The 16,401-nt window shown below is 36.4% G+C and overlaps 1 protein-coding gene across 4 annotated transcripts in view; it reads right to left on the bottom strand.

The window, feature by feature from the left end:
* ece2a (endothelin converting enzyme 2a) overlaps nt 1-16,401 on the bottom strand; it is a 71,095-nt gene that overhangs the window by 53,135 nt on the left and 1,559 nt on the right. The gene's annotated exons all lie outside the window — the stretch shown is intronic.

The following is a 16,401-nucleotide window of genomic DNA, read 5'->3' as shown; positions in this document are numbered from 1 at the left end:
TCATCACCACCTGCATTTGGTGGTTATCAGTGTATTACAAAGGTACAAAACAGATTTCAGTACTTCAATAGGTTGGTATATTAACATTATATCAGTTAATGAAATTACGGTATTTAACTGTAAATTTAAGTTAAAACCGTAAAACCTAAAATATTGCTACTGTATTTTTTACGGTAAAATTCCGGCAACCACAGTAAATTTTACGGATTTTTTTTTAGTGTGCACACCCACAAGAGATAAAGCCCAAACTCTATAAAGTTTCACTCCAACACTTTATTCGAAGATATGTTTGTGGTCTAAACCCCAAAACCTCTACAAAGACCGAATTAGCAAAAGACATATTTCAGAAAAATCAGACCCATGATGACCTTTTGTACATAGCAGAATCAAACACCATTGGATCAGTGCATGCGTCATGCCAAATTCAGGATCCTGTTCAACCCATAACACGGAGTCAAAAAGCTGATAGCTTATTATATAAATATTGTAAATTAAACATACCGCAATGTGGTATAACAACAGAATTTTGAAGACAACACTGTTCTGTTCATAAGTTTACATACCCCTTGCAGATTATGCAAAAGGTTAATAACAACAAAATAAGATGCATCTTTTAAACGCCATGTTGTGTTTCATTTAGTACAGCCCTGAATAAGCTGTTTCACATAACAGATGTTTAGTATATAAGACATAACTACATTCACACAAATAAGCCGTTTTTTTTTTTTTTTTTTTAAATGTACACAACCTTGAATTTTAGTGTTGTTACCTGGATGATCAATGACAGTTTTCATGTTGTTTATAAGTTCCTTGTTTGTCCCGAGCAGTTAAACTGCCCACTATTCTTCAGAAAAATCCTCCATGTCCTTCAAATTCTTTGGTTTTCTAGCATCTTTGAACCCTTTTAAGAGTGACTATATGATTCTGAGATCCATCTTTTTACACTGAGGACAACTGAGGGACTCATACACAACAATTACAAAAGCTGTAAAAACTCACTGACGCACAAGAAAGAAACAATGTATTAAGGGGGGTGTAAACTTTTTGAATTGGATGATCAAGGTAAAATGTGCTTATTTTGTCTTCTGGGAAACATCGAAATACTGTATAGCTTCTGAAGGCCATACTGCATGAAAAAAATATAATCTTATGTACACATCATCCGGTTCAAACGTTTACAAAAAATAACAGGCAATTTTTATGATCCCTCTTACTTGTTAAAATTATTAACATCTAGCATATTCTGCAAGGATATGTAAACTTATGATCAGAACATATTTTGATTAAGAAGAATCCATTTTAGGATCTCTAATAAAAAAAGAAATAGAAAACGCTTTCCCTCTTGTTTAAGGGTTCAAAGGGAGTTCAGTTTTTAATTTGGCACCAGCAGCCTGTATGAGTCACACAGTGGTTGGGAGTTAGTCCAGCTGTTCGAAGTTTTAAAGATTCCTCTCTGGTTCTATTCAAATCCAGTTCTTTCTTTTAGGACTGAAAACTAGACTAAAGTCAAAGTCAATGACCTCTGATATCTCAGCAGAATGACTTACTGAGTCAGCAGCGTCTATTTGAGCTGACTGTCATGAATATCCAGCATTTTAATTCAACCACAAACGGTAAACACATTTCACACAGCAGGATGGATCCATTATCTGAGGGAGGTCAAAGAGACATCCGTGAAGCAGACAGTGCTTTAAAGAGTCCGAAACTTTCGTATGCGTTTTTACGTTTTTTTCTTATTCGTCATCCTTTCCTATCAAAATGCTTGCTACGGATGCGAAAACGCAATTCTGGCTTTTTTTTCTCTCTCAGAATTGCGAGATATAAACTTGTTATATCGCCTGTCAATCAACTTCCCAGCGAAGGGTCAATTGTGAGAAAAAAGTCAGAATTGTGAAATACAAACTCGCAATGGCGAGTTATTAAGTCAAATTCAGAGGGGAAAAAAAGACTATATTCTTACAATTGCAAGTTAATTGCAAAAAAAAAAAAAAAGAAGTCAGAATTGCGAGATGTAAACTTGCAATTGTGAGAAAACAAAACATCAGGGTAAAGGTCCTTGCACACTGAGTCCGAAACTTTCGTCTGCGTTTTTCCTTTTTTTTGTATTCCTATCAAAATGTTTGCTACGGATGCGAAAACACAGAAAATCGAACCTGGTCCGAATTTTTTTATGACAGACGAAACTTTCGGAGGCAGTGTGTAAATGTGATTGACACAAAGTGAGGTTGTATTTATTTTTCAACGTGCGAACATTTCGGACCAAAAATTCGGACTCAGTGTGCAGAGACCTTTACAGTTAAAAACTATATTTAAAAATTAAATTTTTAAATTAAAAATTGTACTAAATAAATGAATTATCTTCATTAACAATACTGTTCTGGGCTATATTCATTTAGGCAAATGCCCATATAGGTCCCTGTGTTTTGCTATGTTCAAGTCCTCCTGGGAAGTTTGTATTTGCAAGTTAAGAAGTTGTAATTGCAACGTCAAGTGCGTTCAAATCACTTTGGATGAAGCAAAATGGCAATGTACCTTTTATAATAAATTAGGAAAAAACAGTCCTCACAATAAAAATTAGAACTCCAGAAAGTTTATTTAAAAAAACAAAGCAGCACAACGCTTTGACCAGTCAGGTCTTCTTCAGTGAAATATTGCACTGTTTTTGTAAATAAACTTTCTGAAGCTGTAATTTCAGTGTGCGGAAACCTGTAAAATGAGCCTTCTGTCGAGTAAGAAAAGCATTTGATTCTGAACCCCGCTAATGAAGTAACGACCACTATTTTAGACTTCATTAAAATGTAATAATGTTTTTAAGCGTTAGTGCAGATAGATTTGGCAATGGTATGAATCTGCTGGAGAGGTTGCAGTGGTACGAAGTGGGGCAGAGGAACCAAAACTCTACAGATGCGACTGTTGCTTAGGAACAGATCATTCCATGCCTGATCCACTCACGCCAGACAAAGCTCTGCGTATGATCACATCGACACATTCACATGCAGATGAAAGCATGCCATGCCCACACATTGCCCCCTACACACGTTTGCGTGTGTGTGTGTGTGTGTGTGTGTGTATTTGTAAAGTATGTCTTATTAGGAAAGGCAGCTGCTGCTTTGCTAATTAACTGTATTGTTAAAGGATAGAAGGGCTATCACATACAGCCATTATAAAAGAAAAACAAATAAAAAGGGGAGAAATTAAAAAAAAAACGAGAGTGAGAAAGACTTAAGGATGCATTAGAAGGTGACAGTGAAGTTGCTGGCGGACAGAGGTGCATGCTGAACAAGATTACATAACGGCAGCAGGGGTCCTCCTCCTCTCTCTCATTGTCATTAAAATCAGATTACATGTGCAGAGAACAAACGCTTTAAGACCACTGCAGCGGATCGAGGAGAAGACGGACAGATAGATAGATGGATCATTAAGCAGAAACAAATACAGTTAAATAGACTGATAAATGGACAGATAGATGAATATTTGAATAGACAGACATGTAGACATGACAATCAGATGATAAACTGGGAATCAGAAAGGTAGACGTTAAAAAAAATTATAAAAAGCCTTTTCTGTCTGATATTAAGGTTTATACAGATAGATAGATAAAATGACAGACAGACAGACTGACAGACAGACCGACACAGACAGACAGATAGACAGATAGATAGAAGATTAGATAGAATGAACAAGCAAACGGTATAGAACAAGCAAGAGATAGAATGCTAGAACGATAGATAGTACGCTAGAACGATAGATAGAACGCTAGATAGATAGAACGATAGATAGAACTATAGAACGATAGATGGAATGAACAATAGAACGATAGATAGATAGAATGAACGATAGAATGATAGATAGAAAGATAGAATGAACGATAGAATGATAGATAGAACGATAGATAGATAGAATTAACGATAGAACGATAGATAGATAGAATGAACGATAGAACGATAGATAGAATGAACGATAGAATGATACATAGATAGAATGAACGATAGAACAATAGATAGAATGAACGATAGAACGATAGATAGATAGAATGAACGATAGAATGATAGATAGAACGCTAGAACGCTAGATAGAACGATAGACAGAACGCTAGAACGATAGAGAGAATGCTAGAACGATAGATAAAACGATAGATAGAACGCTAGAACGATAGATAGATAGAATGAATGATAGAACGATAGATAGCTAGATAGAACGATAGATAGATAGATAGAATGAAAGATAGAATGATAGAACGATAGATAGAACGCTAGAATGATATAGATAGATAGATAGAACGATAGAACGATAGATAGAATGAACGATAGAACGATAGATAGAATGAACGATAGAACGATAGATAGAACAATAGATAGAATGATAGATAGAACGCTAGAACACTAGAACGATAGATAGAACGTTAGAATGCTAGAACGATAGAACGCTAGATAGAACGATAGATAGAACGCTAGAACGCTACATAGAATGCTAGAACGATAGATAGAACGATAGATAGAACGCTAGAATGATAGATAGAACGATAGATAGAACGCTAGATAGATAGATAGAACGATAGATAGAACGCTAGAACGATAGACAGAATGAACGATATAGAATGATAGATACATAGAATGAACGCTAGAACGCTAGAACGATAGATAGAACGCTAGAACAATAGATAGATAGATAGAACGATAGATAGAATGAACGATAGAACGCTAGATAGAATGAACGATAGAACGCTAGATAGATAGAACGATAAATAGAATGAACGATAGAACGCTAGAACGATAGAATGAACGATAGATAGAACGCTAGAATGCTAGATAGAACGCTAGATAGACAGACAGACAGACAGACAGACAGACAGATAGACAGATAGACAGATAGAATGAACGCTAGAATGATAGATAGAATGAACGCTAGAACGATAGATAGAATGAACGCTAGAACGATAGATAGATAGATAGATAGAATGAACGATAGAACGATAGATAGAATGAACGATAGAACAATAGATAGAATGAACGATAGATAGATAGATAGAACGATAGATAGATAGATAGAACGAAAGAACGATAGATAGAATGATAGATAGAACGATAGATAGAACGCTAGAACACTAGAACGATAGATAGATAGATAGATAGATAGAACGCTAGAACGCTAGATAGAACGCTAGAATGATATAGATAGATAGAACGATAGAACGATAGAACGATAGATAGAATGAATGATAGATAGAACGATAGATAGAACAATAGATAGAATGATAGATAGAACGCTAGAACACTAGAACGATAGATAGAACGTTAGAATGCTAGAACGATAGAACGCTAGCTAGAACGATAGATAGAACGCTAGAACGCTAGATAGAACGCTAGATAGAACGATAGATAGAACGCTAGAACGCTAGATAGAATGCTAGAACGATAGATAGAACGCTAGAATGCTAGAACGATAGATAGAACGATAGATAGAACGCTAGAATGCTAGATAGATAGATAGAACGATAGAACGATAGATAGAATGAACGATAGAACGATAGATAGATACATAGAATGAACGCTAGAACGCTAGAACGATAGATAGAACGCTAGAACAATAGATAGATAGATAGAACGATAGATAGAATGAACGATAGAACGATAGGTAGAATGAATGATAGAACGATAGATAGAATGAACGATAGAACGATAGGTAGATAGATAGAACGATAGATAGAATGCTAGAACACTAGATAGATAGAACGATTAATAGAATGAACGATAGAACGCTAGAACGATAGAATGAACGATAGGTAGATAGATAGAACGATAGATAGAACGCTAGAACGCTAGATAGAACGATAAATAGAATGAACGATAGAACGCTAGAACGATAGAATGAACGATAGATAGAACGCTAGATAGATAGAACGATAGATAGAATGAACGCTAGAACGATAGATAGAATGAACGATAGAACAATAGATAGAATGAACGATAGAACAATAGATAGAATGAACGATAGATAGATAGATAGAACGATAGAAAGAACGCTAGATAGAATGCTAGAACGATAGATAGAACGATAGATAGAACGCTAGAACGCTAGATAGAACGATAGATAGAACGCTAGAACGATAGATAGAACGATAGATAGAACGCTAGAACGATAGATAGAACGATAGAACGATAGATAGAACGATAGATAGAAGACAAGATTTGAGATTTCAAGGCATCAGTGCTGTTTTTTTTGTTTTTTTATCATTGCAGACTGATCACTTCCTGTTTGTTGCTGCCGTGTGTTTTGAGTTTGAGCTCCGTCAAGTTAATTCTTTGTCGTCTAATTTTTTATCTTAAAATCAATTTTATACACCATCATTTTCGTTTCTATAACGTGTGAATATATCCCCTATCGTATTCTACAACAAAAACAATCAGAGCGCCTTGTTATCACTAGTTTTATTTTGATTTCCCAAGTCCGCTATTAGCAAATAGCCCGCTAGCATCGCCAGCGTGGTTGCCGCTAATCTCGCTTACATTACTAATACTCTATTCACACACATTACCAATGTTTTATTCCCTGTTACTTGCTTTAATGGCGGATGTGACCCCTCAGAGGACCTCAGATGATGCCAACCCTGAAACAACATACAGAACTACCACATTTTGCTATTAGTTTGATTGCATCATATAATAATTGCTGTTAATAGTGTTCATCGTCTGTTTTATTACGTCTTAAATTGATTTTTCCGTACATTTCTGCCATATGTACATTAATTGACAGTCACCACTGATAAGCTACCACTAAATATTGTAGAAACTTAATTTGCTGTAAAGTTGCTTTGCAATGATTTGTATCGTGAAAAGCGCTATACAAATAAACTTGACTTGACTTGAATGCTAGAACACTAGAACGATAGATAGAACGCTAGATAGAACGATAGATAGAACGCTAGAACGATAGATAGAATGCTAGAACGCTAGAACGATAGATAGAATGAACGATAGATAGATAGAACGATAGATAGAACGCTAGAACGATAGATAGAATGCTAGAACGCTAGAACGATAGATAAAATGAACGATAGATAGATAGAATGAACGATAGATCGATAGATAGAACGATAGATAGATAGATAGATAGGTAGAATGAACGATAGATCGAATGAACGATAGAACGATAGATAGATAGATAGATAGATAGAACGCTAGATAGAATGAACGATAGATCGATAGAATGAACGATAGATCGATAGATAGAACGATAGAATGATAGATAGATAGATAGATAGATAGAACGAGACAGACCTGACACTAGCAGCAGTAAGATGTGATGCCCTCTAACTATCCTCCAGATGGAAGAGAGGTTCTCATTAGCTCTAACCCAGCACATCATAATGAGCATGTAGACACTTACATACACATCTTAACACCGTCATTCAGGGTTTTCCAGTTACAGACAGTGAAGAGAACAAACTGTTTCTGTGTGTTCGAACACAAGTAAACAGAAGCTGATATGAGCTTATGTGACACCCTCACAAATACGAGGAGCCTACGAGGAAAACTGGGGCATTGAGTGCTGCTAAAATAATGCTAATATAACAGCGACAGTAATGCTTATTAAAGAATAAACAATTAAAGAGTGTTTTAATGAGAAATATCCATTTATGAGCATAAACAAAGCCTTTGTATTAGAATTGCTGTAGACTTCTATTAAAAATTCTAGTGATCCTACTTTGCAAAAAGGTGCGGGAGGGATTTTCGTCTCAAAATCACACTCTGCTAATATGCTAAACAGGCACAAGGGTCAGTCGTGACAGAAACACTTGAGGTTTCACAGACCCTTTCACATCTAGATGAACACATAACACTAATTCCCACACATACCAGTTATGCTGCTGTCGAGAGATTGTCTTGTCTGTTAGTCAGAGGCGAGAGCTGTCAGGAGGACAAAAGACGACTGAGTCGATAGACACAACCTACTTCCTGTGGACGAACTCCATCTGGCCCTCAAACACACCTCCAGAGAACTTCCAGTCACTCACAGACAGACACACACACACACACACACACACACATATATCAGTGAATGAATATTGTGCAATGCTTCCTGTCTAACGAACAACGATATAAATGACTATATGCTCACAAAGAATATGGATTATTAATACTTTGAGAACAAATTTTAACATCCAAAGACATTTTAATATCAATATAATTCATCTTCATACCATTACAGACTCACATGTAACAATATACATTTTTTTATTAAAATATATAATAATCAAGATGAAAATGTTTGTCAAGATCAACTTTATGCTGACTTGTGAAAGCTTATCCACAAAGTTTAAAAAAGCTTTAAATGTAAAGTTTTTATGTTTGAAGTGGTTTTAAATGCTTGAAGTTTAAAGTTGTTTTAAAAGCTCAAAGTTAGAAGGTTTTAAGTCTCTTTAAGATTGCTTGCTAGGGTGTTCAATTCTTGCTAGGTGGTTGTGATCTGGCTGGTTGCTAGGGAGTTGCTATGCAGTTGCTAGGGTGTTCTGAAATCAAGTCATCAGGTGAAAGTCATCTGAAATCAGGTTTTGTTTACTACACACATAGTGAAGGGTGCATGATGCTCGCAATGTTTTCAGCACTAAAAGTGGACATAAATACATTAACAATCTTTAGAACTGCTCTGAGAGTCACTTCGTGAGCACTTTACTGTTTCTTTTGAGAAAAACTATCGTCATATCATATACAAACAGAAACTTAAAGGTCTTCACAGCAACCCATCAAAATAAAAGTTCGACTTGAAGAAACTGTGACAGAAAGATATTGCTTAATGTAATGATAGTACTACTACTAATAATACAATTACTATTAAAACATTATTTTAAGGAATATTTACCAGGAAAAAAAATATTTACCAGATTTATTTAGCAGAAAACTGTAAATACACCACACATTTCTGAAAAAAAGAAATACAAAATAATAATAAATTACTTTTTTATAAAATCAATTAATCATAGATGCTTTTGATTATTAAAATGTTATTAAACTATTAAAATGGAACGCAGAAAATTAATGATTTTATATAAATTTATATAAAAAACATTTCATACATTTTAATAAATTGCTGTTAATTTATGTACATTTCAATTAATTAGACATGCTTTTTGATTAATACAATTTAATTTAACCATTAAAACTAGAAGAGTCTAGAAAAAATAAAAATAAAAAATAAAAAATAAAAAACTGAATCCAGAAAAATTGTAATGGAAAACAACGGCATTTGGAAAAAAAATGAAACGGAACATGAAAACATAAAACAGAATTTGGGAAAAAATTAAACGGATTTCATAGGGCCCTAATTGTTACAATAAAATTAAATGTATAAAAGTTTTTTTCCCAACTTTCAATTTAAAGTATCCTGAAAGAATTTCTGATGGTTTCAAAAAAAGGACAGAACAACAGTTATCAATAATGATAATAATAAGAAATGTGAATATACAGTTTGTGTATATTCACTGTATATTCAGTTTCAGAAGGAAATTTACAATAATCTGGCTGGAAAGTGGAAAGTCAGTGTAATGTGACAAAAATAGGAAGGGGGTAAGCCTCAAATGAAGGCACGTCACATCGCGTTTTGCTGATCAGGCACATCCAGTGTAGCCAGCTTTGCAGTTTTGTTGATCATACTGGGAACAATCAGTCCACATCAGTCTAGACAGACTAATATGCCATTGTTTTGAAAACTTGTTTTGACAACATCATCCTGCCCTTTGACCACTGATGTTTAGTGGTTCTTGGTTTGAGAACAGCAGGCAGAAATCTATTTTTCCACGAAACGGTGGAAAACATATGGAATGGCCAGACTGGGAACTGGCCTGGCACAGGTGGAAAAGGAATATCAGAGATGGGAAACTTTTCTGCAGAATCCCAGGTTGCCATAGTTACAGCTCACAATGCACCACTCAGTCTAGTACAATGAAGTGGGAGCAAAACCAAAACTGACCCAAGATCAGAATCCCTCCTTCTGAAGCCAATATCAAGTCTGCACCAATGACTAACTTCTCTAAACAGAGAGTTTATGAAAATCCAGCAAAAAGATCCAGAGATGCCTGGGAACTTGGGAAGGACTAATGCCTGACTCATAGGTTGAGGTGAGCACTGTGTGATTATGTGCTGGGCAAATTAAAGGTTTCAGCAGATCAACGACGCACAAACTCTGTATGTGCGAGATAATACAAATAAACCCAAGAGAGAAAATATATGTGTAGTCGGATCAGATCCATGTGGGAATTGAACAGGAGTGTGCATGTGTGTGTGGTTATCAGGTACAGGGTTTAACTCCAACCCTTTCATAAATCACACATACACAGTTTTCTTTCATGTGCATCCACTGCCCCATTTATCGGAGGAGAGCCCATCTATCATCCGAGCCCCGTTGCCCGGGTAACCCAGTTAATATTCCAGACACGAGTCAGAAAGAAAGAGAGTGAGAGAGAGAGAGAGAGAATAAGAGGAATTCTCCCTGATCTGCAAACAAATAAGCAACGCAGTTAGAGGTCCAACACACAAAGGCAGATTTTCTACAAGGTCATATAATGCATTTGTGCATTCTAGATGATTATGCTTATGCATACTACTGTATACATACAAAATACATGAATATAATCTACACCAGACAGCGTCCAATCCACAAAAACATACAGCACAAATACATGTACGCAAAATGCATATTTTACAAAATCAAAGACACAAATACAGTAAAATTCACAATTTATATGCATATACTGTATATATGAAAAAATATTAAGCAAAACAACTGTTTTCAAAATGTATAATAATATTAAGAAATGTTTCTTTCTGAGCAGCATATCAGCATGTGACACTGGACTGGAGTAATGCAAAAATTGCCATCACAGGAATAAATTACATTTTAAAATGTAGCTAAATAATAAAAAAGTTCATTTTATTTGCAATAATATTTAAAAATATTACCGTTATATGATAAATATAAAGTAGAATTAAAATAGAATAGAAAGTGGTAGAGTTAGAGGGTCAAATAAAGGTGGAACAGATGTGTTTTTAGTTGTTTCTTGAAGATGGTTGAGGACTCAGCTGCTCGGATTGAGTTGGGCAGGTCATTCCACCAGGAGGGAAGAGTTAATGAAAAAGTCTGTGAAAGTGATTTTGTGCCTCTTTGAGATGGCACAATAATACACCGTTCACTTGCAGAACGCAAGCTTCTAGAGGGCACATAACTCTGAAGTAATGAATTTAGGTAAATGGGTGCAGAGCCAGTGGTGGTTTTGTAGGCAAACATTAATGCCTTGAATTTAATGCGAGCAGCTACTGGTAGCCAGTGCAAATTGATGAACAGAGGTGTGACATGCGTTCTTTTCGGTTCATTAAAGATTAATCTTGCAGCGGCATTTTGGATTAATTGTAGAGGTTTGATAGAAGTGGCTGGAAGACCTGCCAAGAGAGCATTGCAATAGTCCAACCTGGATAGAACAAGAGCTTGAACAAGGAGTTGTGTTGCATGTTCTGAAAGAAAGGGCCTGATCTTCCTAATGTTGTATAAAGCAAATCTGCAGGACCGGGCAGTTTTAACAATGTGGTCTGAGAAATTCAGCTTATCATCAATCACAACTCCAAGGTTTCTAGCTGTTTTTGAAGGAGTTATGGTTGATGAGCCTAACTGGATGGTGAAATTTTTTGGGGGAAAAATTATTAAAAATTAAAGAAAACTACACAGAAAGCATATTTTCACCATGAAAACAACAAAACACACTATATTCTTGTTTATAATGTATATATAACAAAAACAAAGGTCCAACACTCAAACACACACTCATTTAACAGTCAGAAATTTATTTTTACAAAAATTAGACCACTATATTCTCTATGCTTAAACTGTACAAATGCTAAATATATAACCAAAAAACAAGGTCAAACACAAAAAAGCGATATTTTTTACACAATAATACAATAGCACACTCATTTAACAACCAAAAAAAATGTAGTAAATTGCACTATATTCTTATTTATATATAGCATGCATACGAAATGCATTCAAAAAACCAAAGCAAGACAGGTTTTCCCACTTGAGCACAACATTGGCTGAGCACACACAACCCGCTCGCATGCAACCCAATTCTTCATTCAATTTTTCCAATTTTCATTCATAAACTGCAGAGGTTGTGATGGGGAGGGGGGAGGGGGGGTAACCCCCACATGACTGCAGTACCTTCCAGCAGCATTGACTCCTCTCAGCCAATCAGAAAGCAGGGGGAGAGGAAGGAAGAACAAAACAGGCTAGGCGGTGCCAAGTAGATACCGCATAACACCGCAGCCTTCCCTTCCCCCACCGTTCATTCATCCTCTCCGTCCTTTCATTCATCCCTTCACCCATTCATTCATTCAGTTTAACACAGCTGCAGCAGATCTGGGCCACAGAGCTCACTCTCATCACAGCGCAGTCCGGGTTCAGAACGTGTTACGTGTCTCTGGGAGGTAATGAATGCCGAGAGCGAGAGAAAAAGAGAGACGATGCTCGCAGTTTGAAGACAGAGCTGACTCACACTCATTCTAACTGATAGTGAATCATGAGCTCTCTATTCAAGACGGTTCATTCAAAACTCAATTGCCTCAAACTCTTCAAGACTTCACTGAAGATGAAATGTGATTGTTCTGACGCACAACAGAGTGCACTTGAACGCTTCTCTCTTTCTTTGTTAGCTTGTTCACTGCAGTGGGGTATAGCAGTGAAGCCAATAGCAACCGAGAGAGAGTGTGAATGGGGGGACCCTGTTGATGGTACGCTGGTATGACTTCAATGACCACCCTCTCGCCTCTCTCCTCTATCTTTGCTCTTTCCATTCTGTCAGCAATGACTCTAATGAATGTGAGTTTGCCCACTGACTGAGTGAAAAAAAACACTTGAGAAGACATGATAGAAATACAGACACTAATACACATGGATATACAACATTAAAGGAATGCTCTGTGTTTATCAACAACATACTATCAAATTCCACGGAAAATGGTTTCGACTCATTCCTAAAAACAAACCAATATCAACAGTTTTGAAGTGGTATTTCATCCAAAAATTAATCTTGTCATCATCTGCTCACCCTTATGTCGTTCCAAACTTGTATGACTTCATACTACTGCAGAACAGAAAAGATGATATTTTGAATAAAGTTTTTAAAATAACTGTTTTTGTCTAAAACAGTGTTTGACCCTATTTACTTTTATTATTTATTTATTTATTTATTTTTAAATCACAATTTTTTTGTTCTGCATTGGAAAAAAAATGCATATGGTTTTATAATACCATAAGGCTGAGTAAATAACAATGTTTCCACTTGTATCTCTTGTAATTGTGTATCACTTGTGATTGTGGGATGAGTCAATATTTTCTGCATGCTATAGGTAGAAATTAATGGGTAACTATGGTAAATTTGTCTTGCAATCTTTATCGGTGAAGTCTAATTCTCACAATGCAATTATTTGATAAGCCTTAAAATTTTCACACTGAATATCCTATTTCACTTGCAAACACACTACTGTTCAAAAAATTTGGGTCAGTAAGATATTTTTTAAGAAATTAATAGTTTTTTGTTTGTTTGTTTATCACATTTATAATGCTGAAAAAGATTTCCATTACAAATAAATGCTGTTCTCTTGAACTTCCTATACGTCGCTGGATCCTGTAAAAATATTCATATAATAATCTTATAATAACAAATGATTCCAAATCAGCATATTAGAATGATTAAGAATCATGTGACACTAAAACTGGAGTAATGGCTGCTGAAAATTCAACTTTGCATCACAGGAATAAGTTACATCTTAAAATATATTTTAAAAGTTATCTTAAATTGCAATCATATTTCACAATATTACCGTTTACTGTATTTTTGATCAATGCAGTGAGTGTAAGGCAATTTTTTTTTTTTATATTTGAAACATTTACTGACCCCAAACTCTTCAACTGTAGTGTCACATTACTGAACCACAATGCCAAACAGAATTTCATAACCACATTAACATACAAAAGTGTCTATCCTTGCATACAGTTTAATCAGGCCATGAATTAAAGAGATAGTTCACCCAAAAATGAAAATTCTGACATTATTTACTCACCCTCATGTCGTTCCAAACCCGTAAGACCTCCGTTCATCTTCGGAACACAAATTAAGATATTTTTGAAGGAATCTGAGAGCTCTCTGACCCTCCCATAGACAGCAAGGGTCCTTACACGATCAAGGTCCAGAAACGTAGCAAGGAGATCGGTAAAATAATCCATGTGACATCAGGGGTTCAACCATAATATTACGAAGCTACGAGAATACTTTTTGTGCACAAAAGACAAAAAAAACACTTTATTCAACAATTCATCTCCTCAGCGCCATTTTGGAGAATATCCACTGAACTTAATGTACGCCAAAATGGCGCTAGGGTGGAGGATTCGAATTGTTGAATAAAGTCCTTTTTTGTTTTTTCTTTTGCGCACAATAAGTATTCTCGTAGCTTTGTAAAATTAGGGTAGGGCTGTGCAATTAATCGCATGCGATTGTCATGCGCATCTCGTCAGTAAAGCCGGTTCCGTGATTGGTAGTAAATCGCCATCACCTGCTTTCAGATGGAGCGGCATTTAATACACAGAGCCGTAGTTCACTGACGAGCTAGGCGATATCGCGATCATAATCGAATACGATTCATCTGCGATTATGAACGCGATATTGCCTAATTGTCAGTGAACTATGGCTCTGTGTAGTGAATGCCGCTCCATCTGAAAGCAGGTGATGGAGAATCACGGGACCGGCTTTACTGACGAGATGCGTATGACAATCGCATGCGATTAATTGCACAGCCCTAAATTACAGTTGAACCCCTGATGTCACATGGATTATTGTACCGATGTCCTTGCTATGTTTCTGGGCCTTGATCGTGTAAGGACCCTTGCTGTCTATGGGAGGGTCAGAGAGCTCTCAGATTCCATCAAAAATATCTTAATTTGTGCTCCGAAAATGAACGGAGGTCTTATGGGTTTGAAACAACATGAGGGTGAGTAATTAATGACAAAATTTTCATTTTTGGATGAACTATCCCTTTAAGTTTTATGGCACCAAAAATAGCCATGATTTTTTTTTTTATGACAATTTCCATCCTCTCACTAACCATAGAACTAAGTTTTTGCTACTGTACCTTTAAGACCACTATATGTAAATGACCTGTTATGCTCAAATAACCCCCACATGATAGCATAGTTTACGCATCGTTCATCTGGGCGAGCCAAATTGCTGAACAGACATTGATATGCAAATATCGTGGTGATTGTGCCATGATAACCATGACCATTTTCCAAATGAGCAGTTTTTTGCAGCTTTGTTTCAACTAATGGCCCATATTCTACATTTCACAAACACGCATGATGGGATCTGAACTGCCACTCCTTGTGACAGAATCTGCTAACATTAACTGCAGGGATTCCACTTCTCCTCATGCAACAAACCGTTACACAACCATAGAAACTTGAGACACATGCAGCCTTAACAGCCCGTTCAGGAATCTGCCCTGAGCCACTGCACTATGGGTAAGGGAGGACACTTATGTTTCTGTGGCAGTATCCTTGAGCGTGGAAAAATTAAAACGAAGACCGGGAAAGAGCTTGATGGAGAGAGACATTTCATAACCATAGAATCTGTGTAAAACATAACCCAATCCCAAACAATTCAGCAGCAATTTAGTGGAATATAAATAAAAAGCTGAATGGAGAACAAACATTTCATAACCATATGATGAACAGAGATTTACAATATTCAATTCAGCAGCAATTCAGAGGTAAAAGGGTCACGACTGGAGCATTACATAAAGAAAAGACATTTATTACTTGTCACCAGTGAAGCACATGAAAGAAGGGTGTGCGTAGGAACTCCTCGCCCTGTTCCCCGGTTGAGAAAGGTCACAGAAAGCGAAGATGTTGTGTTTGTGAGGGTGGACTGCGGAGGAAACATGACGTGGGTGCAGAAAGGGTGTCTGTGTGGGAGAGAGAACGAAAGGGAGAAACAGAGAAGGAGAAAAGAAGGGTGTTTCCTCACTGAGCTGATCAAATAAAATCTGTTTTTATGTATTTTGCAAAATCCAACAATCCAACTATCCAGAATCCGCCCACATTGGACTAAATCACAACATTACAATTCCAAGGTTAATCACTTGTCTTTAAACACTAGGCTCGGAACACTCTTCATTGATCCATGCGGCATTAAATAAAGCTCAACACTGACCCAGACCAGACCCTAAACCAATGTGCCTTTATTATGCTGCTTTAAGTGTGTGAATGGTGGCTGTTTGATTGGTAATTGGACTGAGATATAGCTGAACCTGTCCTTGGGGGACAGGAGCTTGTGTCATTGCACTGAAGAACAGATCTAGA

Source organism: Sinocyclocheilus rhinocerous, unplaced genomic scaffold, assembly GCF_001515625.1.
Source record: "Sinocyclocheilus rhinocerous isolate Xijiao unplaced genomic scaffold, SAMN03320098_v1.1 scaffold919, whole genome shotgun sequence".
Lineage (NCBI taxonomy): Eukaryota > Metazoa > Chordata > Actinopteri > Cypriniformes > Cyprinidae > Sinocyclocheilus > Sinocyclocheilus rhinocerous.
Note: the sequence above shows the minus strand (reverse complement) of the source record. Positions and strands in the feature narration are given on the sequence as shown.